Raw genomic sequence first — 26,014 nt, 5'->3', positions numbered from 1 at the left:
CACCATTTCCATTTACAGCCCTGAATACCCCATGTGCACCAATTATACCCTCAACTGTCGCATTACTCACCTTCGCATTTAAATTTCCCATCACTATAACCCGGTCTCGTGCATCGAAGGTGCTGACACACTCACTCAACTGCTCCCAAAACACTTGCCTCCAATAATCTTTCTTCTCATGACCGGGTGCATAAGCACCAATAATCACCCACTTTCAGTTTTACCCAAATCAGTTTAGAATTTACTTTTTTTACACTCTGTCACATACTCCCACAACTCCTCTTCAGGAGTAGTGATACTCCTTCCTTAGCTCTTGTCCTCTCACCAACCCCTGCCTTTACTTCCAAGACTTTCTGAAACCGCTCTTCCTTTTTTACCATTGAGCTTCGTTTCACTCAGAACCAGAACATTCAGGCTCCTTTCCTCAAAGATACTACCTATCTCTTCTTTTCTCTCATCTTGGTTACATCCACACACTTTCAGGCACCCCAGTCTGAGCCTTCGAGGAGAATGAGCACTCCGCGCTTGACACCTTATGTTTCCCTTTATTATCATTATTATTATTATTATTATTATTATTATTATTATCATTATTATTATTATTATTATTATAATAATAATTATTATCATTATTATTATTATCAATTATATTGTTATCATTATTATCATTATTATTAGTTATAGTAATATGATCACTATTATCGTCACTGATGTTATTTTCTAATAATCTTGACGAGGCTGCATTTCAAACAAAGAAAAATCACATGGAAAATATTAAGGAGAGTGAGAATATGCATTGATGGCAGTTTTATTGATCATTGAACAGAAGACATGCAAGTATATTGAATTTCTAGGTTAAGTTCCGAACATCACAGTATATTAACTGGAAGTACATAAGAGCAACAGAAAACATGAGATTAAAGAAGCTTTTTGTTCTGTGAACGTAGATATGCAAAACGGTTCAAACTCCATGATCATCAAGTTGTCCATGTTGGGTCATCAGAGGAAGTTACCAGTACCGAGCGAAAGAGCCAAGAAGACTGTTGAGGGTTCAGAACATTCGTGGTGAACCATCTCCATGAAGAATGGCAATAATGGAACCTCACGATACAGCTGATCTGAAGCGTGTCTTCCATGACTTCAGACTTCATGAAGGATCACGAGATGTCATGATGTAACAGATCTTGGTTCGTTGTTCCATACGGTTTTACTTGACTTCTTATTTCTATCCAGATATTGGAATGCAGCAGAAGTGATTTGAAGGGCACGTGCCATAAGTCGGGAAACCGACGCAAACCGAATTTGGCACCATACACACGCCTGCAAGACTGTAGCAACTGGGTCTATCCGGAACGAAAGGACTACCTGGATAGGAAGGAGAAACGTTTGTGGTTAATCGTTGTACGAACATCAGTCATTTCTAATCCCTGGCATCCATAAAGGCAAAAGATAGAACAGGAAGGATCACGATTTAAACTCCATGGAAGAGTCGGTCCCTTGACTACTGTGGCTTTACCTTGCCTGTGGACAGAGAGGAGGACCAGGGAAGTTACTGGCTGGACACTGGCTACTGTGACACCAGCATCCTGCCACCTTACCTGTGGACAGAGAGGAGGACCAGGGAAGTTAGTGGCTGGACACTGGCTACTGTGACACCAGCATCCTGCCACCTTACCTGTGGACAGAGAGGAGGACCAGGGAAGTTAGTGGCTGGACACTGGCTACTGTGACACCAGCATCCTGCCACCTTACCTGTGGACAGAGAGAGGGGACAGGGAAGTTGGTGGCTGGGCACTGGCTACCTCAGTTTTGTACTTTGCCGCTCCGTCTCTTACACTTTCTTTGCTACCACACAACTTTTCGAATTCATTTAATCTTCTCGTATTTATATTCTTCCCTTTTCCACTGTCAACATATTCATAGCCTCTAAGCTGTAACTTGTCAATTTCAGGCACCATCTTTGCTATCTTCAGTTGGACCTTCCCTGACAGAGCTGTGTGTTTCGTCAAGCACCGCTACCAGACGTTAGATGATTTAGGTCTAATATATGATGTAGATAGTAAATTGAATATACCCTTATCTATTTACCTCACTGCTATTTGGATATTAAACAACATTTTACTACTTTCCTTCGCAAATAGGTTTCCTAATGTAGCATTAATTCTGTGAGCTGGTTACTGTTCGCTACACAAGTACCTTTAGCATACACATTCATGTAATTCATCTTTTGAAAGGCTATACTCATACCTGGCTCTCCTCTCATTTTCTCATATCATCATCACTTTGAATTCAGTCTGGTCCAACAGAGTCATCTCTATATCACGCTAACTCTGGCTCCTGACCAAGTCCTATTTGAACCTGCTGTAGTTCCTCATTTCACTCCTAACTTCTCGCATTATCCGAAAAGAAGATGAAAGAAAAGAGGGGGATCTTGAATATGGATCTTGAACATGACCCCAGACCTTTTGGGGAAGACATTGATGCCGGTGAAAGATAACCTAAGTGGGCCCCAGGAGCAAAACCTGGTGTACGCCAGCCGCTGACTCTCGCTCGCTGACCAATGACAGCTTCTACGCGTGTCCTTGAGAATCGTCCGTGTATCTTTAGGTTCTCGATCCCTCGAGGGCAATAGCCCTCAGCGGGAATAGCCCCCACCAGGCAACCTGAAGATGCAGTGTGTGTGTGTGTGTGTCCCCCTTATCTTCAGCCTATCTGGTATGTCTTCACCTCTCTCTCTCTCTCTCTCTCTCTCTCTCTCTCTCTCTCTCTCTCTCTCTCTCTCTCTCTCTCTCTCTCCCGCCTTATGACGAAGGAAACACGTCGACGCGTCACGACCCCCGCCGACGTGCACGAAGGTTTGACTTGAGGTTAAGACAGAGAATGCTCAACACACGCGCCCTGAGGTCACTCTTCATAGCCTGAAGTCAACTCACCAAGCCACTGATTGCCACTTGGCATGCAGTGAGGGTCGAACTCTTTGCACCAAAATAACCTCTCGTCATGCAGTAAAGTTACGTTCTGCGCACCAAAATGACCTCTCGTCATGCAATAAAGTTGCGTTCTGCGCATAGAATTGACCTCTCGTCATGCAGTAAAGTTACGTTCTGCGCACCAAAATAACCTCTCGTCATGCAGTAAAGTTACGTTCTGCGCATAAAATTGACCTCTCGTCATGCAGTAAGGTCACATTCTGCGCACAAAAATGACCTCTCGTCATGCAGTAAGGTCACATTCTGCGCTCAAAAATGACCTCTCGTCATGCAGTAAGGTCACATTCTGCGCTCAAAAATGACCTCTCGTCATGCAGTAAGGTCACATTCTGCGCACAAAAAATGACCTCTCGTCATGCAGTATGGTCACCCAACATTCGCTTAAGGTCACTTACCTTGCACAACGGTCACCGCCACCATTGCCAGCAGCATCAGCATCACAATGACCTTGGTCCTCATCTCGGGCAAAAACTGTTGGGGCGAAAGGATCATTAATTTCCCAGTGGCTAACGCCATTACCATCTGACAATTATCATGGGAATATGTGCAAACAAGACGTTGTTCTCATGTGGGTAAAACATGAATGGATTCAGTTTACACTTTCGTGTAATAATCGCATCATCAGGAGAGACACAAGAGAGGAATATAACAGTTGATATACAACGAAGATACGTAGCTAGGACGCCATTTGGTGTATATATATATATATATATATATATATATATATATATATATATATATATATATATATATATCCTCAAACATCTCATTTCCAGCGCATCCACCCTCCTGCGCACAACTCAATCCATAGCCCTCGCCTCGAAACTATATAACATTGTTGGAACCACAATTCCTTCAAACATACCCATTTTTGCTTTCGGAGATAATGTTCTCGACTTCCACACATTCTTCAAGGCTCCCAGAACTTTCGCCCCCTCCCCCACCCTATGATTCACTTCCGCTTCCATGGCTACATCCGCTGCCAAATCCACTCCCAGATATCTGAAACACTTCACTTCCAGTTTTTCTCCATTCAAACTTACCTCCCAATTAACTTGTCCCTCAACCCTACTGTATTTAATAACCTTGCCCTTATTTACATTTACTCTCAGCTTTCTTCTTTCACACACTTTACCAAACTCAGTCACCAGCTTCTGCAGTTTCTCACACGAATCAGCCACCAGCGCTGTATCATCAGCGAACAACAACTGACTCACTTCCCAAGCTCTCTCATCCACAACAGACTGCATACTCGACCCTCTTTCCAAAACTCTTGCATTCACCTCCCTAACAACCTCATCCATAAACAAATTAAACAACCATGGAGACATCACACATCTCTGCCGCAAACCTACATTCACTGAGAACCAATCACTTTCCTCTCTTCCTACACGTACACATGCCTTACATCCTCGATAAAAACTTTTCACTGCTTCTAACAGCTTGCCTCCCACACCATATATTCTTAATACCTTCCACAGAGCATCTCTATCAACTCTATCATATGCCTTCTCCAGATCCATAAATGCTACATACAAATCCATTTGCTTTTCTAAATATTTCTCACATACATTCTTCAAAGCAAACACCTGATCCACACATCCTCTACCACTTCTGAAACCACACTGTTCTTCCCCAATCTGATGCTCTGTACATGCCTTCACCCTCTCAATCAATACCCTCCCATAAAATTTACCAGGAACACTCAACAAACTTATACCTCTGTAATTTGAGCACTCACTTTTATTCCCTTTGCCTTTGTATAATAGCACTATGCAAGCATTCCGGCAATCCTGAGGCACCTCACCATGAGTCATACATACATTGAATAACCTTACCAATCAGTCAACAATACAGTCACCCCCTTTTTTAATAAATTCCACTGCAATACCATCCAAACCTGCTGCCTTGCCGGCTTTCATCTTCCGCAAAGCTTTTACTACCTCTTCTCTGTTTACCAAATCATTTTCCCTAACCCTCTCACTTTGCTCAGCACCTCGACCAAAACACCCTATATCTGCGACTCTATCATCAAACACATTCAACAAACCTTCAAAATACTCACTCCATCTCCTTCTCACATCACCACTACTTGTTATCACCTCCCCATTAGCCCCCTTCACTGAAGTTCCCATTTGTTCCCTCGTCTTACGCACTTTATTTACCTCCTTCCAAAACATCTTTTTATTCTCCCTAGAATTTGATGATACTTCTCACCCCAACTCTCATTTGCCCTCTTTTTCACCTCTTGCACCATTCTCTTGACCTCCTGCCTCTTTCTTTTATATATCTCCCACTCATTTGTATTATTTCCCTGCAAAAATCGTCCGAATGCCTCTCTCTTCTCTTTCGCTAATGATATTACTTCTTTATCCCACCACTCACTACCCTTTCTAATCTGCCTACCTCTCACGCTTCTCATGCCACGAGCATCATTTGCGCAAGCCATCACCGCTTCCCTATATACATCCCATTCCTCCCTCACTCCCCTTACGTCCTTTGTTCTCACCTTTTTCCATTCTATACCCAGTCTCTTCTGGTACTTCCTCACACAAGTCTCCTTCCCAAGCTCACTTACTCTCACCACTCTTTTCACCCCAACATTCTCTCTTCTTTTCTAAAAACCTCTACAAATCTTTACCTTCGCCTCCACAAGATAATGATCAGACATCCCTCCAGTTGCACCTCTCAGCACATTAACATCCAAAAGTCTCTCTTTTGCGCGCCTATCAATTAACACGTAATCCAATAACGCTCTCTGGCCATCTCTCCTACTTACATACGTATACTTATGTATATCTCGCTTTTTGAACCAGGTATTCCCAATCACCAGTCCTTTTTCAGCACATAAATCTACAAGCTCTTCACCATTTCCATTTACAACACTGAACACCCCATGTACACCAATTATTCCCTCAACTGCCACACTACTCACCTTCCTGCATTCAAATCACCCATCACTATATACAAGTATATTAAGCATACTTGATCGCCTCTCTCCCTCCTGCATGTTCAGGCCCCGATCGCTCAAAATCTTTTCCACGTCATCCTTCTATCTTGAATTTGGTCTCCCGCTCCTCCTTGTTCCCTCAATTTCTAATATATATCCTCTTTGTCAACTTTTCCTCGCTCATTTTCTCCATATGTCCAAACCATTTCAATACACCCTCTTCTGCTCTCTCAACCACACTCCTTATATTTCCACACATCTCTCTTACCCTTTCATTATTTACTCGATCAAACCACCTCACACCACATATTGTTCTCAAACATTTCATTCCCAACACTTCTAACCTCCTCCGTACAACCCAATCTTTAGACCTTGCCTCGCAACCATATAGTATTGTTGGAACTACTATATCTTCAAATATACCCATTTTCGCTCCCTGAGATAATGTTCTCACTTTCCACGCATTCTTTATCGCTCCCAGAACCTTCGCCCCCTCCCCCACCCTATGACTCACCTCCACTTCCATGGTTCCATTCGATACTAAGTCCACTCCCAGATATCTAAAGCACTTCACTACCTCAATTTTTCTCATTCAAACTCACATCCCGGATAACTTGTCCCTCAACCCTACCGAATCTGATAACCTTGCTCTTATTCACATTTACTCTCAACTTTCTCCTTTCACACACTTTTCCAAACTCAGTCACCAACTTCTGCAGATTCTCTTTCGAATCAGCCACCAGAGCTGTATCACCGGCGAACAACAACTAATTAACTTCCCAGGCCCTCTCATCCCCAACAGACTGCATACTCGCCCCTCTCTCCAAAACTCTTACATTTACCTCCTTAACCACCCCGTCCATAAACAAATTAAACAGCCATAGGGACATCACACACCCCTGCCGCATACCGGCATTCAACTAGGAACCAATCACACTGTATATCATACGTATTACTGGAGTTCTTACGTAATGACCCTAAGGAGTTATTAGTACTCATTAGCTCTAACAGTATACATACAACCTTAAACTTACATTCAAACACACAGCCTTCACAAAAATCACGATCCTAAGTACATGAAATCAAGTTTGGTATGGTCACAAGAAACAAGTGTCTTTCCAACATTCCCGAAAACCCATTAAAGTCGAAATAGATTATTCATATATCTAATATACTAGATATCTCAAACACTCCCAAAGTATATGATAGATAAGTACGTGTCTTTCTCGACAATACTTATCATTCCTGGATTGCTGGTAGGGGCGTGGCTGCCTAACCTGGTGGAACAGGAGACTGGACAGAGTGGTTGCCTTGACTGATGAGAGAACAGTAACGAAGCCGTGTGTGATTACCTCCTTTTATATGATGGGCTTATGACATGCTGAGCGTTGACAGCTCGGGGGATAATGTTGGCTGTGGTGTCTGTGATTCGTAACTCAAACGTATTCTGGGAAATACCGGGGGGAATTGTCGTATGACGTCTGAGAGAGAGAGAGAGAGAGAGAGAGAGAGAGAGAGAGAGAGAGAGAGAGAGAGAGAGAGAGATCACAGTTTTATCAAAAAGGCTGGTGGTTTTTCTATGACAAGTTCTATCATTAAAAAAGAAAAAAAAATGTCTCTGTATACTATAAACCCTTCCGTATGTTTACCTTTACAGAAATAATAGCGAAAAAAGGTAATAGATGATCAGTCAGTGACATCCATGACTTACCACACACACACACACACACACACAGACACACACAGACACACACAACACACACACCTGTACATTAGCTGCTGACGCCATGATCATAAAAACGGAAGTCTGGATTGTGTCCAGGGTTGTCAGAGGCAGGACTGGAAAGAGGTCCAGGCGGGGGTCACAATCCCATGAGGAGGTCCAGGCGGGGTCAGTTTCAACCCAAGGTCAGTGTCATTCAACCAGGCTGGGTCAAAGACCACCAGGACGGAACTGTGGAATGGAAATCTGGACGATGACCCACGTGACGAAAGTCTATTCCTAGATGATCACATCAGAAGGGTTGTTCAACGAAGCCAAAATACTCATCAGCGAAAGGCAGGCAGTCATCGCCCTTATGAAAACGGCTATAAGGAGGACCATCCTATGCAAGGATTACCACATGGAGAACCAATGGGTACAAGAGCAGCAGTCTGATAGCTTCTCACATCACGGAGCCGAGTTACTTGTTCAAATAGGTCGTGAGGCGAGTCAGCTATACGACTTGGCATTACCCACGTTATGATATTGGGAAAGGAGAGGAGAGAAGGTGGTGTGGCGGAGACGCTCAGGTCTCTTGATGACGGAGACAAAGAGACTTTTATTCAGACTGAAAATGGCAAGTCGACGAGAATTGTCTCTACACGTAAGAAGCAAAGAAAGAGAACTGTGGATGCAGAGAATACAAATGAATTCAGAATACTGAATGGTGCCTACGATCGTTTAAGTGACGGGCCCCCCATAAGTGTGGAACTCCCTTTCTTGTACAAAATGGATGAAATAGAATGACTGAGGACGGTGGCTAATGCAGACATACATAAATCTACGAAGTTATACAATACTAGAGAGTGTTCAACAGATGGAAGGGGGCCCCACGAGATGAAGGGGGGCCCCAAGAGATGGAGGGGGCCCCACGAGTGTAAGACTCCCTCTCTCCTCGTACGGTATGCATTGTTGGTAAATGAAAATAAATTAATGACTCGAGCGCGACCGAAGACGCATCTGTTATTGTTGTCAATGTAAGGCGGTGATCATAGCGACAGGGCCTGTTCCACACACACTTTACTTCTACCCCTTGGTAAGCCAGCCAGACTCGTCCACTGTAATCAAGTAAGAATTCCCCATATGTCCTTACATCACCTTGGGATTTTACCGATTCTGGTTCCTACCCAACTCCTTATTCCCGTTGTAATTTCTTGTAATAGGGTGGTTCGAGGGGAGAAAGAAGAGGTGGGACAGGGGAAGGAATAGTTTGAAATGGAAGAGAAAATTAATATGTGTACGGGTGTATGGTATTTGATGCGCATGGTTATTATCTGTATATGGGTTTTTCTGTACCTAATTCATAATCCTCCGGCAGACTTGGAGGGGAGGCTGGTGTGTGCATGTATTCATATTGAATCTTTGGGTATTTGAAAGGGGGATTCATAGAGCTAAGGTGAGCATCGTCCATGGTGAGCATCGGTGGATGACTCGAACCTATCTGAAGGGGATTCATAGAGCTAAGGTGAGCATTATCCATGGTGAACATCGGTGGATAACTCGAACCTATCTGAAGGGGATTCATAGAGCTAAGGTGAGCATTGTCCATGGTGAGCATCGGTGGATGACTCGAACCTATCTGAAGGGGATTCATAGAGCTAAGGTGAGCATTGTCCATGGTGAGCATCGGTGGATGACTCGAACCTATCTGAAGCGCTTGGAGGCATCGAGGGAGCCAAGTGTATTCCGTATTCGTCCGGTTGTCGAGATCTTGGGTTTAGCCCGTCGTCTGGATCAGCGTCGTCCTCAAGTCTCTGCCACACAACCCTGTTTCCAGTGTAGGAGGCTGGATGCTTCTCCCTCAGCTCCGGGTCAGCCAATTGGTTATATCCTCTTCCGTTGTCGTGGTGTCTCCTGTTTTTCTTTCAGTCGTAGGCTCCGTCTAGTGTGTTCTCCCCATGCGTTCATGAATCCTCTTGTCATGCGTTGCTCACGACCAGTTATTGTTACTGACTCCTGGATTCTTAATGTTATCTCTAGGAGTCCAACTCCCGGCCAGAACGTTTGAGGGTCACTATGTTCCGGCGTGTGGCTAGGTTCTCCTCCTCCTCCTCCTCCTCCTCCTCCTTCTCTAGTTTGTTCCATTAAGGTCGGATGAGGTGGGGGGGTCTTTCACCACAGGTCAACTCACAACCTGATGGAAAGGCGAGATAAGATGAAGAGATAGATGACACATATATGTCCCCTTTGTCAACCTTTCCTCACTCATTCTTTCCATATGTCCAAACCATTTCAACACATCCTCTTCTGCTCTCTCAACCACACTCTTTTAGATTACCACACTCCTGGGCAATATTATTATCACTCGTAGATAATGATTGAAAATGCGTAGGCTAATAATACATCATTCTACATAATTGCAAACTCGCAGACAAGCATTTTGTTGCCAGTGAAGCAGTTCTTTACTTTTTTTTCCACAGGATGGCAAGCTAAAGGAAGGATTTACAAATTTTAGGCGAAAGCAACACTTTAGATGCGTTTTGAAAAAGGTCATACACAATTTCAGAAATACAGAGATTATAGAGACGGATAACATAGATGGATTATACATCTATTTGGAATAGGTTCGGATTATATAAATGGATTACATACACGTTCTGAAACAGACAGATTGCATAGAGGGATTATACAGACGACTAAAAATATAGACTGATTATACAGATTGATTAAAATTTCAGAAACATGGATTATAAATATGTCCGAATATGGGATTCTGTTCCTTGTTATTGATATTTCTGATTGACTTAAGTATTCGTTCCATTCCACATTCCATTCTGTTCCATCTTATTAGCTTTGTCATCCCACCTAGATGCACATCACCACTCCATCATATTGATTGTTTCGATCTAATGTCACAGAGCCAGTCCATCAACGTAGATGGAGTTTATCAACGTTGAATAATGCGACAGTTTCGTTCCATCTCATTATATAGGTTCATTCCATGGACGTCAAGGTTCCACTCCATCGAATTAATCAATATTCAGTAGTTCCACTCCATCTACTTAGAATTTTCTACTCCATCTGATTAGGCCATCTTACTCCACCTGAAGAGGCGTCTCCACTCCCTCTGATTAGACACCCTACACCCCCTCCTCCTCCTCCTCTCCCACCTAGATCCATCCAATCAGCGGTTCCACTCCATATAATTCGTCGATCATGTCTGCCCCGCTGTGTAGGTGCTGGAGGGAAGGGGATCAGAGAAAGGCTTCCCGATGTGCATTTGTTTCTAGGAGAGACGATTGTACCCTTCCTCTCTTGTTTTTCTCCACCACCTCCCTCTCTTCTTTCTCTTATTCTTCTGCTGGTGCTGCCACCCCCCTATAGTGCCTCCTCTACTGTTGAACCCAGCGATAGACTATCATACATTACTCAGAATAGCAAAGACAGGAGAGAGAGAGAGCCACTTATGTAGTGAGTTTATGTATAGATCCATGAGATATCACGAACACCTGAAGATGTTGACGATTGGTGTTGAGTGCCTTAGCGACTCCCAGTCGTCAATAGACCTAGAATCGAAATCTCCAGTGGGAAAACCAGCTTGGTAAACACACACACACACACACACACACACACACACACACACACACACACAACCTAGCTTGAGTCAGGTGCCCATTTATCGTACAGCCCCCGAGGGAAGGATGAACACCTGGGTTGTCTTTGGTCTGAAGACCCAGTCCTGGATTAGAACCTATGCAAGCATAACCCCAGGAGGGCCCGTGCTAACTCATGGTCAGTAAAGCTGACCATCGTACCACGGAGGCCCATGTGTGTTGGTTTTATGGGTCAGCGTTACTGTACATAGGTCAGCCAAGGTTGGATTTGCATGGGTTTGTCATGGGGTAAAAAGAAGCTTTGAAAAAATGGGGTCTCTATGGGTTATACAGAAACCTCTTCCCACTGTACAAATAGGTATGATTACGAAGAGGTAATGGTAAATAGGTCATTGTAAAAAAAGGTAATTACGATTGGGTTTTTAAGAAGAGGTTAATTGTGAATAGGAAATTACGAATGTGTAATTACGAATAGGTAATTGTAAGTAGGAAATTTCCACGAAGTGATTATGAATAGGTCATTACAATTGGGTGATGCCACACCTCGTACACACACACACACACACACACACACACACACACACACACACACCCAGATCTCTCTCGACGGAAAAAATCTTCAGCTGGGAGATGAAGAGGAGAACCCAGCAGGGAAACTGTGCGTTTTCCCTGCTGGGAACTGTGCGAACTCCCGATCCGAGTTCCAATGTTCGACGCCCCTCGGGGGAAATACATTACCTCCTCTTACGAGCGTCGAATGAGGAGAACCTAACGACCCCGTTTGCTCTCGCGAGCCTTGGGCCCGTTCGCAGCTGGTTGCTCTCTCTCTCCACGGGGCGTTGTGGTGTGGTCCAACTTCCTCGAAATTCGGTGGGTGGTGGGTCGGGGGAGGAGGGGAAAAGGACCAGTGATGAGGAAGAGTCTCACAATAGATACCGTACTGTTATTGGCAGACAAGCTTTGCAACACTTCCAGGCTCGCGCTTTGATTAGGCACGGGGCTTGGTTTCGAGTACTTTCAAAGCCAGTGGGTTGTTATCATCATTGTGGGTTGTAAAATGGTTCTGATTTCGTATCTTAACTATGATCAACACCTACTAGATCTCCATTTTGAAAGGGTTCATCTGGATTTCCCTTTTTTTTGAGAATGTCCTGTTGTTTCCCATACTTTTTTTCCCCCCACCCTTTAAAGGGTCGTCCCTGCAGTTAGTTCTAAGGCTGCGCTGGCATCAGGAGCTGGGACAGGATGAAATCCTCTAAAGCGAGAAAGACTACACTCTCGTGAACTGACGACGATGCTCAAACCTAATAGAAGCTTAGTTGTTAAGTCTGATAGACACAGACGTTCAGCTAAACATATAAGCTTTCTTCGAATGTTATCCCATCGCATCGGTCGCTTTACCTGATGAGAGACTGCGTTAAGCATTCATTTATCCATTATTTCCCCCAGCATCTTCTCGTAGGTACTGGCTACTGAGGCGGTGTATTGTGGTTTCGAGTAAGTTGCAAGTCGAGCATAATGAAATGGTAATGAATGTTTGTGGTTGTTAAGTAGACGATGATTGCACCGAGTGATCTCTTCGTGGTTTTAAAACCTTGTTATTATTTTGTCTTTGACGGGGTGGATGACCAGGTAGGTGAGGCGTGGTTTAGGGTGGAGCAGATGAAGTGAACGTCGACAGTACTAAAGGGTTCTTTCATTTGTCCAAATCTGGTGTGAGTCAGTCTTCTGATAGCGCTAAGTTTGCTTTACGGCCTCATTGTTGGTATTTGTAGTGTGGGGAGTGAATGGCATGTGTGTGTGTGTGTGTGTGTGTATACGCACATAGGCGTAGAGACATGGTAGATGTACACGAGGTTTAAGAGACCGGGGGCAACACAAGTGTAAAACTCTCCTCCCGTAACAGACAGGCAGTAAGCACACGTTGGGTCACACAACCTGTGGGACTCCAGTGTTAAATCCCAGCTAATTGGGTGATCTCATGGCCAAGTATCCCCCCCCGACCAATCCCAGGTGGGGGATATAAAGGGATTATCTTTAATTAGGGGAACAATATTGGCCAAGCTGGCCCATCCTGGCCTGACTGGCCTATCACAGTCTCAGACCGACTGGCCCACCACATCCTCTGTTATCTTTGTAACAGTCACCAGGGAGACGGGCAACCCTTCCCCTGTCATCATGACAGTCACCAGGGAGACGGGTAACCCTTCCCCTGTCATCATGACAGTCACCAAGGGGACGGGCAACCCTTCCCCTGTCATCATGACAGTCACCAAGGGGGGAACAAGGCACGAACCCAAGTTTAAGATTGAAAAGTCTCCCTCGGAGACTCGTCCCATCTCTATGTTCTCCTTCGACTTGCAAAAAAATTGGAAGTGTCTGGGAAAAGAAAAGTTTACGTCTCTTTTTCACAATGGACAGAGGAAAAAAAAAATATATATGTTGGTATTGAGAATGAAGAATGGTGAAGGAGACGGGGGGGGGAAAGAGAAAATCATAGAAAGTGTATATTCTGTGCATCTTTTGTGGGGGGGGGAGGGTTTCGTCTGTCGAAACTGTTTCGTCTTGACATTTCATTTGATCTCGCCTGTTAGATCTCTCTCTCTCTCTCTCTCTCTCTCTCTCTCTCTCTCTCTCTCTCTCTCTCTCTCTCTCTCTCTCTCTCTCTCTCTCTCTCTCTCTCTCTATCTATCTATCTATCTGATATTTCAGTATTAGGAGGGGCATATATATATATATATATATATATATATATATATATATATATATATATATATATATATATATATATATATATATATATATATATATATATATGTATATATATATATATATATATATATATATATATATATATATATATATATATATATATATATATATATATATATGTGTGTGTGTGTGTGTGTGTGTGTGTGTGTGTGTGTGTGTATACAGCAGCGCGTACTTCAGTGCCACAAACAGTAACATCAGCAACTAGATGTTAGATGGTTGTGGGCGTTGGTAACAACGTACGATATACAAGGCCATTAACCCTCCTCTTAACTGCCTATTGCCCAGCAGTTTAACTTCACGGCCCGCCAACCTCGCCTCTCAGCTAGGCTAGGTTTCCTTGCTAGCACAGCCTCTCTCTCTCTCTCTCTCTCTCTCTCTCTCTCTCTCTCTCTCTCTCTCTCTCTCTCTCTCTCTGGCCGAACAGTACTTCAGTTTCGTGTCCTGAAATATTAGCTTTCGCTGCCCTGAAGGTATGGATCTAACTCGACTTAATTGTCTTTGTAAAATACGGAACCTCCCTTCCATAAACAGGTTTATATACCAGAGCTAATTCATTTATCTAACTTTACTTTTTTGAAGGTGTCTCCCCAGTTTGTAAAAAGACGTGTATCAAATCCTTTAATGTTAAACCTTTTCTTCTTTCTTTTTTTTTTCCTTCCAGTTTTCAAACTGTTGTATATACGCAATCCCTGTTATTTTCAAACTGTTGTATATACGTAATCCCTGTTATTTTCAAACTGTTGTATATACGTAATCCCTGTTATTTTCAAACTGTTGTATATACGTAATCCCTGTTATTTTCAAACTGTTGTATATACGTAATCCCTGTTATTTTCAAACTGTTGTATATACGTAATCCCTGTTATTTTCAAACTGTTGTATATACGTAATCCCTGTTATTTTCAAACTGTTGTATATACGTAATCCCTGTTATTTTCAAACTGTTGTATATACGTAATCCCTGTTATTTTCAAACTGTTGTATATACGTAATCCCTGTTATTTTCAAACTGTTGTATATACGTAATCCCTGTTATTTTCAAACTGTTGTATATACGTAATCCCTGTTATTTTCAAACTGTTGTATATACGTAATCCCTGTTATTTTCAAACTGTTGTATATACGTAATCCCTGTTATTTTCAAACTGTTGTATATACGTAATCCCTGTTATTTTCAAACTGTTGTATATACGTAATCCCTGTTATTTTCAAACTGTTGTATATACGTAATCCCTGTTATTTTCAAACTGTTAAATATACGTAATCCCTGTTATTTTCAAACTGTTGTATATACGTAATCCCTGTTATTTTCAAACTGTTGTATATACGTAATCCCTGTTATTTTCAAACTGTTGTATATACGTAATCCCTGTTATTTTCAAACTGTTGTATATACGTAATCCCTGTTATTTTCAAACTGTTGTATATACGTAATCCCTGTTATTTTCAAACTGTTGTATATACGTAATCCCTGTTATTTTCAAACTGTTGTATATACGTAATCCCTGTTATTTTCAAACTGTTGTATATACGTAATCCCTGTTATTTTCAAACTGTTGTATATACGTAATCCCTGTTATTTTCAAACCTTTTTTTGGCTAGTGTATGTAAACTGTGATGCAACAAACCACCTTGTTTCCTAACTACCTTACCTTGAATTGTAATTTCAGGGTCAACTTAGGACAATACTAATTGGTTATGATAGTTATATCTATATACATTTACCAGGTTATGACTGGTTATGATGTTTATATCTATATACATTTACCAGGTTATGACTGGTTATGATGGTTATATCTATATACATTTACCAGGTTATGATGGGTTATGATGTTTATATCTATATACATTTACCAGGTTATGATTGGTTATGATGTTTATATCTATATACATTTACCAGGTTATGATTGGTGGACGAGCTACCCCACCACGTCCTTCCTAATGAAGTCGTAAGTTAAATCTTCGTGTTTCCTGTGTGGTTGGGTTGGCTCATCGACCACAAGTGACAGGATGAGGGATAATGTAGAGTGTGATAAGGAATAATGAAAATGAGTCGTGACCGGAAAGAACCAGGTCTGTTTAGCCCTTGAAGCACGACGGTACGACCCCTTGAGCACGACGGTGCGACCCTTGAGCACGACGGTACGACCCTTGAGTACGACGGTACGACCCCTTGATCACGACGGTACGACCCTTGAGCACGACGGTACGACCCCTTGATCACGACGGTACGACCCTTGAGCACGATGGTACGGCCCTTGAGCACGACGGTACGACCCTTGAGCACGACGGTACGACCCTTGAGCACGACGGTACTACTCCTGAACACGAAGGTACGACCTTAGACCATTGGGGTACGTCTCTTGTGTATGTGTAGTCTTTACCATTCTCCTTCTCGTCCCGCCACTTCGTCCAATTATTGCATCCATAGATAAATCATTTTTCACTTAACAATCGCATTATCAAAGGAATTCTTACCATCTATTCCTATTCCGTTCGTCTCTCGCAGTATCGAACCCGTGAAACAAAAGGCGAGGACTTCATTTCGAAAATGTTCTCAGGGTGTTTCTCGAAGCCACGAAGCTCCTCGTCCGTTTTCTGTGAAAGCGCCACCCCTCTCTTAACCCACCTCCCCAACAAACCCACTATCCAGGTTATATATACCACTGGTGCTCTGTTAACCCAATTAGCGGAAGGATTTGTTGACTGACGTTCTAGTCTTTCTCACTGGTCGATTAACTGGTGTCTAATTGGCCTTTAAAACTCAGGGGGCTTGAACTGGTGGATTACCTCATGGGAAAAGCGGGTAACCGCTCTCGAGGTATGTATTTTCCCCCCTCCTCCTCCTCCTCCTCCTCGCTCTCTCGTCCTCCTCCTCCTCCTCCTCCTCCTCCTCCTTCTTCTCGCTCTCTCTTAGGCGCTATCTACCCAAAGCGGGAAACGGTGATCAAGTACGGGAAAGAGAAGATATCTATATGTACTTCATGTGGGTTCTTATTATATACTTCATGTTGGGTCTTAACCTTCTCCAAGGATCATTTCTACATAGGTTCAAAAACTGGTCTCGGCAGCTGGCCCACAGGTCACCCAGCTGTTCATCCTTTCCCTAGTGGCTGGTCGACAAAATGGGTATCTGGCATGAGCTAGTGTGTGTGCGTGTGCGTGTGTGTGTGTGCGTGTGTGTGTGTGTGTGTGTGTGTGTGTGTGTGTGCATAAAGAGGAGTAGAGAGACATTGTACATACATACAAAATTAAGAGACAGGGAGGGATGGGGGCAACACGACTGTAAAACTCTTTTACCCTTAACACTCGGATAGCCATCCCATTTCCACTGCTGATTTGAATATCATACTGAGCCATTTCCAAGCTATGTGTATGTCGGTTTCACATACCGCGTCATCCCCCTTCCAATCTTTTCAAGAGCTGTGGGAACATAATGGAAATTTACATATCTAAAATCCTTTTATCTTTATATTTCATCATGACCGAGAGTTACATCAAAAGATAGCTTGTCTGTGATCCCCTGTACTGAAACCCCCTTCTCCAAACAGGATCGACGAGTGATCCATGTCCACAGCCACAAAACTGGATCCTTTGTATTCACGTCACGAGTTGGTTTCTTAACCAATTGGATTAAGGCATTATAAGGTGCAAGTGTGATAAGCCCACCACCTCCCCCACTACCTACCGGTAAAAGGGGGTTGAACCCCACATCGTTATTGGTACGATAACAATAAGGGAAGAGGGAAGAGGGGGGGTTTGAACCCCACCCTCGTTACTGATGTAATCTCCTTTGATATTTCAGTCGTGTTCGTTAGAAGATTTTCTTCCTAACATGACGAAGAAGAATTGTCGAGTGCAGGTGGGATTTAGGCCCCTTGTGAACTCATTTACTATATATATATATATATATATATATATATATATATATATATATATATATATATTGGAAAGGATCACAATATTGCGCGTGATCAAGATATTCCTTTGAGTCCACTGGGAAAATGAAACACGAAAAGTTTCCAAGTACACTTTCATGTAATAAGTTCCCAAGTGCACTTTCATGTAATAATCACATCATCAGGGGAGACACAAGAGGGAAATATAACATGTGTCTCCCCTGATGATGTGATTATTACACGAAAGTGCACTTGGGAACTTTTCGTGTTTCATTTTCCCCGTGGACTCAAAGGAATATATATATATATATATATATATATATATATATATATATATATATATATATATATATATATATATATATATATATATATATATATATATATATATATATATATATATATATATATATATATATATATATATATATATATATATATATATATATATTATATATATATATATATATATATATATATATATATATATATATATATATATATATATATAATTGGTTTCCCATTTTAGAGAAAAGGGAAACAGACGAAAAATGGCCCATCCATATGAGTGGATGGGCAATTCTTCGTCTGTTTCCTGGCGCTACCTCGCTGACTCGAGAAACAGCGATTAAGCATAATAAATAATGAATATAATTGGTGTTTACATCATAAATGAACCATTATGTTTCTTCTTTTCTCTCACTGTGGCGTTCAATCTAACACCATTGATTTCTCAGATACTCTGTACTTGTCATTGACCCCACCTTCGTTTTCTTTTGTCCCAGGTCTAATCATGTCCCTTTTAATGGCTTTGGATGTACGTTTTACTCGAAAAGTCTGATTTAAAACGGCTGAGTTGGATTAAGACAGCGACAGGGAAGGCGACACAAAAGTCATGCATATAATTTGAGACGCGTTCTCCCCCACAGTGAGCGGTCAAGGCAATAGAGTGAGTTCCAATTCTTGTATGGCGTGGTTTGTCGTGTGTTGGGAAATTACTTTATTCAAACGCTGCAAAATGTTTGAACGGAGATACGTTTTTTTTAATTAAGAAAAAACATTTAAAAATCCTATCCCGGTGTTTTTTTTTTTTTTGTTTTGTTTTTAATATATATCATAACAGTCGTGTGTTTCAAGTAATAGTCTCAAAATTAATTTCTAAATATAACGGCACTGCATTGGTATAACAGTACTGCTCTGTTATAACGGCACTGTTCTGTTATAACGTCACTGCTCTGTTATAACGGCACTGCTCTGTTATAACGGCACTGCTCTGTTATAACGGCTCTGCTCTGTTATAACGGCTCTGCTCTATTATAACGGCACTGCTCTGTTATAACGGCACTGCTCTATTATAACGGCACTGCTCTGTTATAACGACACTGCTCTGTTATACCGGCACTGCTTTGTTATAACGGCACTGCTGTTATAATGCCACTGCTCTGTTATAACGGCACTGCTCTGTTATACCGGCACTGCTTTGTTATAACGGCTCTGCTCTGTGATAACGGCTCTGTTATAACGGCACTGCTCTGTTATAACGACACCCGTTCATGGTGTAACAGCGCTGCTTTAGTTTCACAGCACCTCCTGGATATGTCGCCATCATTTCAGTATACAGTAGGAAGAAAAAAAAGAAATATTCGTTTTGTCAGATTCCTTTAATCACATTTTATCATCATCAGAGAGAGAGACAGAGAGAGAGAGAGAGAGTGACTGAAGAACGTCCGGGCTTGGTTGCATGCACCTGAGACGCGAACTCTAAGCTCACTGCCTCGACCTCCCTCGATCCTTTCGTCCTTCCAGACGACCACACATAGCTGAAGTGAGTCTACATGCTGCTCTCGTGGAGCCTCGGAGGCTTGGTGAAGCTCGCGTCGCTGCTGTGGACAAGATAAGACTCCCAGAGAGACGGAGGTGAGGGGGTCCAGTCGCTGTTGTGGACACGTAAGACTCCCCCACTGAAGAAGACAGACGCAGCGACTCTCTCTCTCTCTCTCTCTCTCTCTCTCTCTCTCTCTCTCTCTCTCTCTCTCTCTCTCTCTCTCTCTCTCTCTCCTTGGTGGTGGGAGCGTCCGTGATGGCAGTCTGGGACAACCTGTCCGATGGGTGAATTCCATGAGAGGGAGAGTTATTGCAGTGAAGAAGTGTGGACGACCTAGCGGGCAGCTGTGGTATATGACCACCGCCCGGAGCCTTACCTCGTCGACGTCGCCAGCAGGAGGAGCAGGAGGAAGAGGAAAGGATATGGCAGACGCTAACGCCACCCTTGTCAGGAGAGTGTAATAACATCTTTCCGGTCTTCTGGACTCGTCTGAAGGACATAGAACAAGTTCAAATGACAAAAGAAGAGCGTAAAAGCCAGGAACCAGCAACGTCAGAAGACCAGGGAACAGCGAGGAACCCCAGATGGAAACGTCAGAAGACCAGGGAACAGTGGGGAACCCCAGATGGAAACGTCAGAAGACCAGGGAACCGCGAGGAACCCCAGATGGAAACGTCAGAAGACCAGGGAACAGCAAGGAACCCCCACTTCCAGATCTCAGGGACCAGGGGATGCAAGAGAGGGGTCGGCCACCATCGACCAGGGTCGGGTCTTTCTCGCGTTGATGATGGCGAGCTGAAGGCTCGTGTGTAGCGAGGCTATTGTGTCCCAGGAACTCCTGTCTTCCTCGCCTGACGTCTGAGTGGCAGGCCTCAAACTCACATACACTACGCGCTCTACGTCACTGGGGGGCGCCAGGCTTACATTACTATATTCTACTACGCGCGCTCAATTTGCCTCCGACAACCATACTTTAAAACAGCGCCTCTGCGCGCGGTGTGTGTTGCTGCTCAGAAACCCGGGCAACATTTCATACCTCCTCCCCCGTCTCCTCCAGTTTCCCCCCCACACGAACCCCAAAGTCTGAGGCACTTTCTATGTTACGTAGTGGACTACGTAACAACATTATTTAAATACATAGCCTTAACGCCTTCAGTTTAAACAACGCGTACTCTGCGCCCTGTCGCTTTAGGTTACGCATACTAGCCATTTCCTCGTCCTCGACATACACAAACAAACTTATCATTAGACTGAGAGAGCGCGAACGCTCTTGCCTATACACCTTCGATCTCTCAAATACCCGTCAAAGCCACAGTTGTTACGGAATCTTTAGGTTCATCGAGCCAGATTAGAGAGATAGGGAGATGGAAGAACGCGAGATGTAGTGGGACGTGGATACCAGCTTCTAGGCAGCCTTTCAAGCCTAGCCTTTTGTGTCTTATTTTTCTGCGGCTCATCGGCTGGCGTAAACAATGTTGCTAGATATTGATTATCTGTGAGTTTTGTTTTCCTCTCTGTGACCAAAACTTGGGTTGGAGTAAGGGAGTCTTGCCTTTGTTTCTGTTCCAGTTACTCTTCTGAAACTGAAACAGTGGTGGCCGACAGCCCTGGCTGGATCTGTCTGGGGAAGAGCATCAAAAAAAATTGTTACGTTTTCTATGATGAATGAGGAGGACAACCTTAAGTAAATTAAGGTAATTGGGTATCGAATAATTATTAAGTCTCAGAGGTACAATACTCATTAATGAGAGGAAAGCTCTTATAAACGATATTGTAATTCCTTTACGCCGAAGACTTTATGGAAAGTAAATGCCCGATTTCTTATATTTTTAAACAAAAATGTTTTTCTGTCATTCTTATTTAGGGTATTTTGTTGCCTTTTTGGAGTATTGCTTTCCTTTTCAGAAATACTAATAGGAATATAACAAATACTCTTAAAGCTATAGAACCCTTAAAACACATTTCACTGTATTTCTGATACATTTATATTTAACTAACTTTTCAGTCACTTTTCCGTGAAAGAACTTATATAATCATATTTCGTTGTTTTTTTTTTTTTTTACACTGTAAGATGTTTTCCCTCCCGTCCCGAGTCCGTCAGCCATTGAATATGAGTTTTCTTTATGTTGTTCAGTGATTAGATTATTGATTGGCTGCGAAAGCTTATTAACATAAAGATGATACACATTTCAAGGATTTGAAATTCGTTTGTAGTTCGTACGCATTGATACAGGTATTATCAAAAACGTGTTAAAAAAAAAACATTGCTTTTTCTAAAGAAAAAAGATCTACCATTTAAATTACAATATCGGAGACAGCTAGTCGTACATTTTATGCTAGGCTAGTATCGAATTAGTGAGAAACGGACGGTAAACATGTCATATAGTTGTTAATACGATCAATAGATGGCGGTGGTAAACGAGTCCGAAAAAATGCGTAGAATGTTATGATGAAGCTTTCTTGTATTCTTAATATTCTATTGTTTTGATGCTAATCGTCTACAGGGAAATGTTTTGCCAGTGACTAGAGAGAAAAATATTCTTTTATTTCGGTGAATTATTCAAGCATTCGTGTCATTGTGAGAGAAAATATGTATATAAAGCAGTGACGGTGTCTGGGATCGTCTCGTCGTGTGGTAGGTACATTACTGTAGTGGTTCATTTTCTATACAAACTCTTCTTCCCTGAGCATCCTTAGAACATAGGGCGCATTACATGGCTGTTATGATTACAATCTGTATATATATATAATACCATATTTCACATTCAGCTGTACCACGAATGTAAGGTGTTCAGGTTAATTCTACCAGATGTGAAATGGGCATAAGAATCGAATAATCTTAATATGTTTATATTCCGTAACCAGTTTTTAAAAAAGGTTCCAGATGTAACCCAAGATCTCTCAGCAACTTCCAGTCGCAGGGAAATATGAATTCATCTAGAGTATAAAGTAACCTAACTGCAGTATTAGTATCGTATCAAGCATCGTATTGCAGTGTCTTTGCAATGTGTGACATGGCAAACTTTCCACACTGCCTAAAATTGTCAGGCAATTTACACATTCCCTTGGAATTGCATTCTAAGTTCTTATTTAACCAACCTGGCTACATTATTCATAAATACCATTCTGAAAACAGTTAAAAAAATCTAAAGGTGAAACAATAAGATTTGTTTTCCCTAAACTTCAGTTCACCTGATGATGCAGAAGGTTATCAGGTCCTTACGTTTCACTGGAAAACTGACCCACAAATTATATATATTCCATTGGTATTTTCTTATTATTTATTCGATGTCAGATCATTATCTTGTCGTGGCGAAGGTGAAGATTTCTAGGGGTTTTCTGAAAAGAAGAGAGAATATTGGGGTGAAGAGAGTGGTGAGAGTAAGTGAGCTTGGGAAGGAGACGTGTGTGAGGAAGTACCAGGAGAGACTGAGTACAGAATGGAAAAAGGTGAGAACAAAGGAGGTAAGGGGAGTGGGGGAGGAATGGGATGTATTTAGAGAAGCAGTGATGGCTTGCGCAAAAGATGCTTGTGGCATGAGAAGCGTGGGAGGTGGGTTGATTAGAAAGGGTAGTGAGTGGTGGGATGAAGAAGTAAGATTATTAGTGAAAGAGAAGAGAGAGGCATTTGGACGATTTTTGCAGGGAAAAAATGCAAATGAGTGGGAGATTTATAAAAGAAAGAGGCAGGAGGTCAAGAGAAAGGTGCAAGAGGTGAAAAAAAGGGCAAATGAGAGTTGGGATGAGAGAGTATCATTAAATTTTAGGGAGAATAAAAAGATGTTTTGGAAGGAGGTAAATAAAGTGCGTAAGACAAGGGAACAAATGGGACCTTCAGTGAAGGGGGCTAATGGGGAGGTGATAACAAGTAGTGGTGATGTGAGAAGGAGATGGAGTGAGTATTTTGAAGGTTTGTTGAATGTGTTTGATGATAGAGTGGCAGATATAGGGTGTCTTGGTCGAGGTGGTGTGCAAAGTGAGAGGGTTAGGGATAATGATTTGGTAAACAGAGAAGAGGTAGTAAAAGCTTTGCGGAAGATGAAAGCCGGCAAGGCAGCAGGTTTGGATGGTATTGTAGTGGAATTTATTAAAAAAGGGGGTGACTGTATTGTTGACTGGTTGGTAAGGTTATTTAATGTATGTATGACTCATGGTGAGGTGCCTGAGGATTGGCGGAATGCTTGCATAGTGAGTGAGTGAGTGATCAAATTACAGAGGTATAAGTTTGTTGAGTATTCCTGGTAAATTATATGGGAGGGTATTGATTGAGAGGGTGAAGACATGTACATGGCATCAGATTGGGGAAGAACAGTGTGGTTTCAGAAGTGGTAGAGGATGTGTGGATCAGATGTTTGCTTTGGAAAAGGTATATGAGAAATATTTAGAAAAGCAAATGGATTTGTATGTAGCATTTATGGATCTGGAAAAGGCATATGATAGAGTTGATAGAGTTGCTCTGTGGAAGGTATTAAGAATATATGGTGTGGGAGGCAAGTTGTTAGAAGCATTGAAAAGTTTTTATCGAGGATGTAAGGCATGTGTACGTGTAGGAAGAGAGGAAAGTGATTGGTTCTCAGTGAATGTAGGTTTGCGGCAGGGGTGTGTGATGTCTCCATGGTTGTTTAATTTGTTTATGGATGTGGTTGTTAGGGAGGTGAATGCAAGAGTTTTGGAAAGAGGGGCGAGTATGCAGTCTGTTGTGGATGAGAGAGCTTGGGAAGTGAGTCAGTTGTTGTTCGCTGATGATACATCGCTGGTGGCTGATTCATGTGAGAAACTGCAGAAGCTGGTGACTGAGTTTGGTAAAGTGTGTGAAAGAAGAAAGTTGAGAGTAAATTTGAATAAGAGCAAGGTTATTAGGTACAGTCGGGTTGAGGGTGAAGTCAACTGGGAGGTAAGTTTGAATGGAGAAAAACTGGAGGAAGTAAAGTGTTTTAGATATCTGGGAGTGGATCTGGCAGCGGATGGAACCATGGAAGCGGAAGTGAATCATAGGGTGGGGGAGGGGCCGAAAATTCTGGAAGCCTTGAAGAATGTGTGGAAGTCGAGAACATTATCTCCGAAAGCAAAAATGAGTATGTTTGAAGGAATAGTGGTTCCAGCAATGTTGTATGGTTGCGAGGCGTGGGCTATGGATAGAGCTATGCTCAAGGAGGGTGGATGCGCTGGAAATGAGATGTTCGAGGACAATATGTGGTGTGAGGTGGTTTGATCGAGTAAGTAATGTAAGGGTAAGAGAGATGTGTGGAAATAAAAAGAGTGTGGTTGAGAGAGCAGAGGAGGGTGTTTTGAAGTGGTTTGGTCACATGGAGAGAATGAGTGAGGAAAGATTGACCAAGAGGATATATGTGTCGGAGGTGGAGGGAACGAGGAGAAGTGGGAGACCAAATTGGAGGTGGAAAGATGGAGTGAAAAAGATTTGGAGTGATCGGGGCCTTAACATGCAGGAGGATGAAAGGCGTGCAAGGAATAGAGTGAATTGGAACGATGTTGTACACCGTGGTCGACGTGCTGTCAATGGATCGAACCAGGGCATGTGAAGCGTCTGGGGTAAACCATGGAAAGTTCTGTGGGGCCTGGATGTGGAAAGGGAGCTATGGTTTCGGTGCATTATTACATGACAGCTAGAGACTGAGTGTGAACGAATGAGGCCTTAGTTGTCTTTTCCTAGCGCTACTTCGCACACATGAGGGGGAGGGGGTTGTTATTCCATGTGTGGCGAGGTGGCGATGGGAATAAATAAAGGCAGACAGTATGAATTATGTACATGTGTATATATGTATATGTCTGTGTGTGTATATATATGTATACATTGAGATGTATAGGTATGTATATTTACGTGTATGGACGTGTATGTATATAGATGTGTATGTGGGTGGGTTGGGCCATTCTTTCGTCTCTTTGCTTGCGCTACCTCGCTAACGCGGGAGACAGCGACAAACCAAAATAGAAATGAAAGAAATATTATTCGATGTGTCTTCATGTAGTTGAATATGACTAGTTGCTGTATTTTTTGCAGAGTAAGTAAACTGATTTCATCACTGTATTAAGTTGCATTTTGTTTCGGGAGGTTCTGCAGGAAGATGACTCTGAAATAGTTGAGGTAGACGAATTATTCTAGAAGGTCGTATGATTAAATTAGTTAGATTAGACGAGATGATTATGAAGGATGGACAAGGTAATTGGCCTAGTTAAGGTAAGGGTGATTGAAGTGAGTATTTACTTTCTTGTAGATTAGCTGGTCATTTAAGTACAGAAT

The 26,014-nt window shown here is 42.5% G+C and overlaps 1 long non-coding RNA gene across 1 annotated transcript; it reads right to left on the bottom strand.

Moving 5' to 3' along the window:
• Nucleotides 1-796: 796 nt before the first annotated feature.
• On the bottom strand, nucleotides 797-7,295 carry LOC139746713 (uncharacterized). Its single transcript, XR_011712203.1, has 3 exons — nucleotides 7,218-7,295; nucleotides 3,386-3,461; nucleotides 797-1,365 (listed from the first exon to the last, which is right to left on the bottom strand). It is a non-coding gene; the product is annotated as an uncharacterized lncRNA (long non-coding RNA).
• Between the last annotated feature and the right edge of the window lie 18,719 nt (nucleotides 7,296-26,014).

The sequence above is a fragment of the Panulirus ornatus genome, chromosome 66 (genome assembly GCF_036320965.1).
Source record: "Panulirus ornatus isolate Po-2019 chromosome 66, ASM3632096v1, whole genome shotgun sequence".
Classification (NCBI taxonomy): domain Eukaryota; kingdom Metazoa; phylum Arthropoda; class Malacostraca; order Decapoda; family Palinuridae; genus Panulirus; species Panulirus ornatus.
This window is presented reverse-complemented; position numbering and strand designations above follow the sequence as displayed.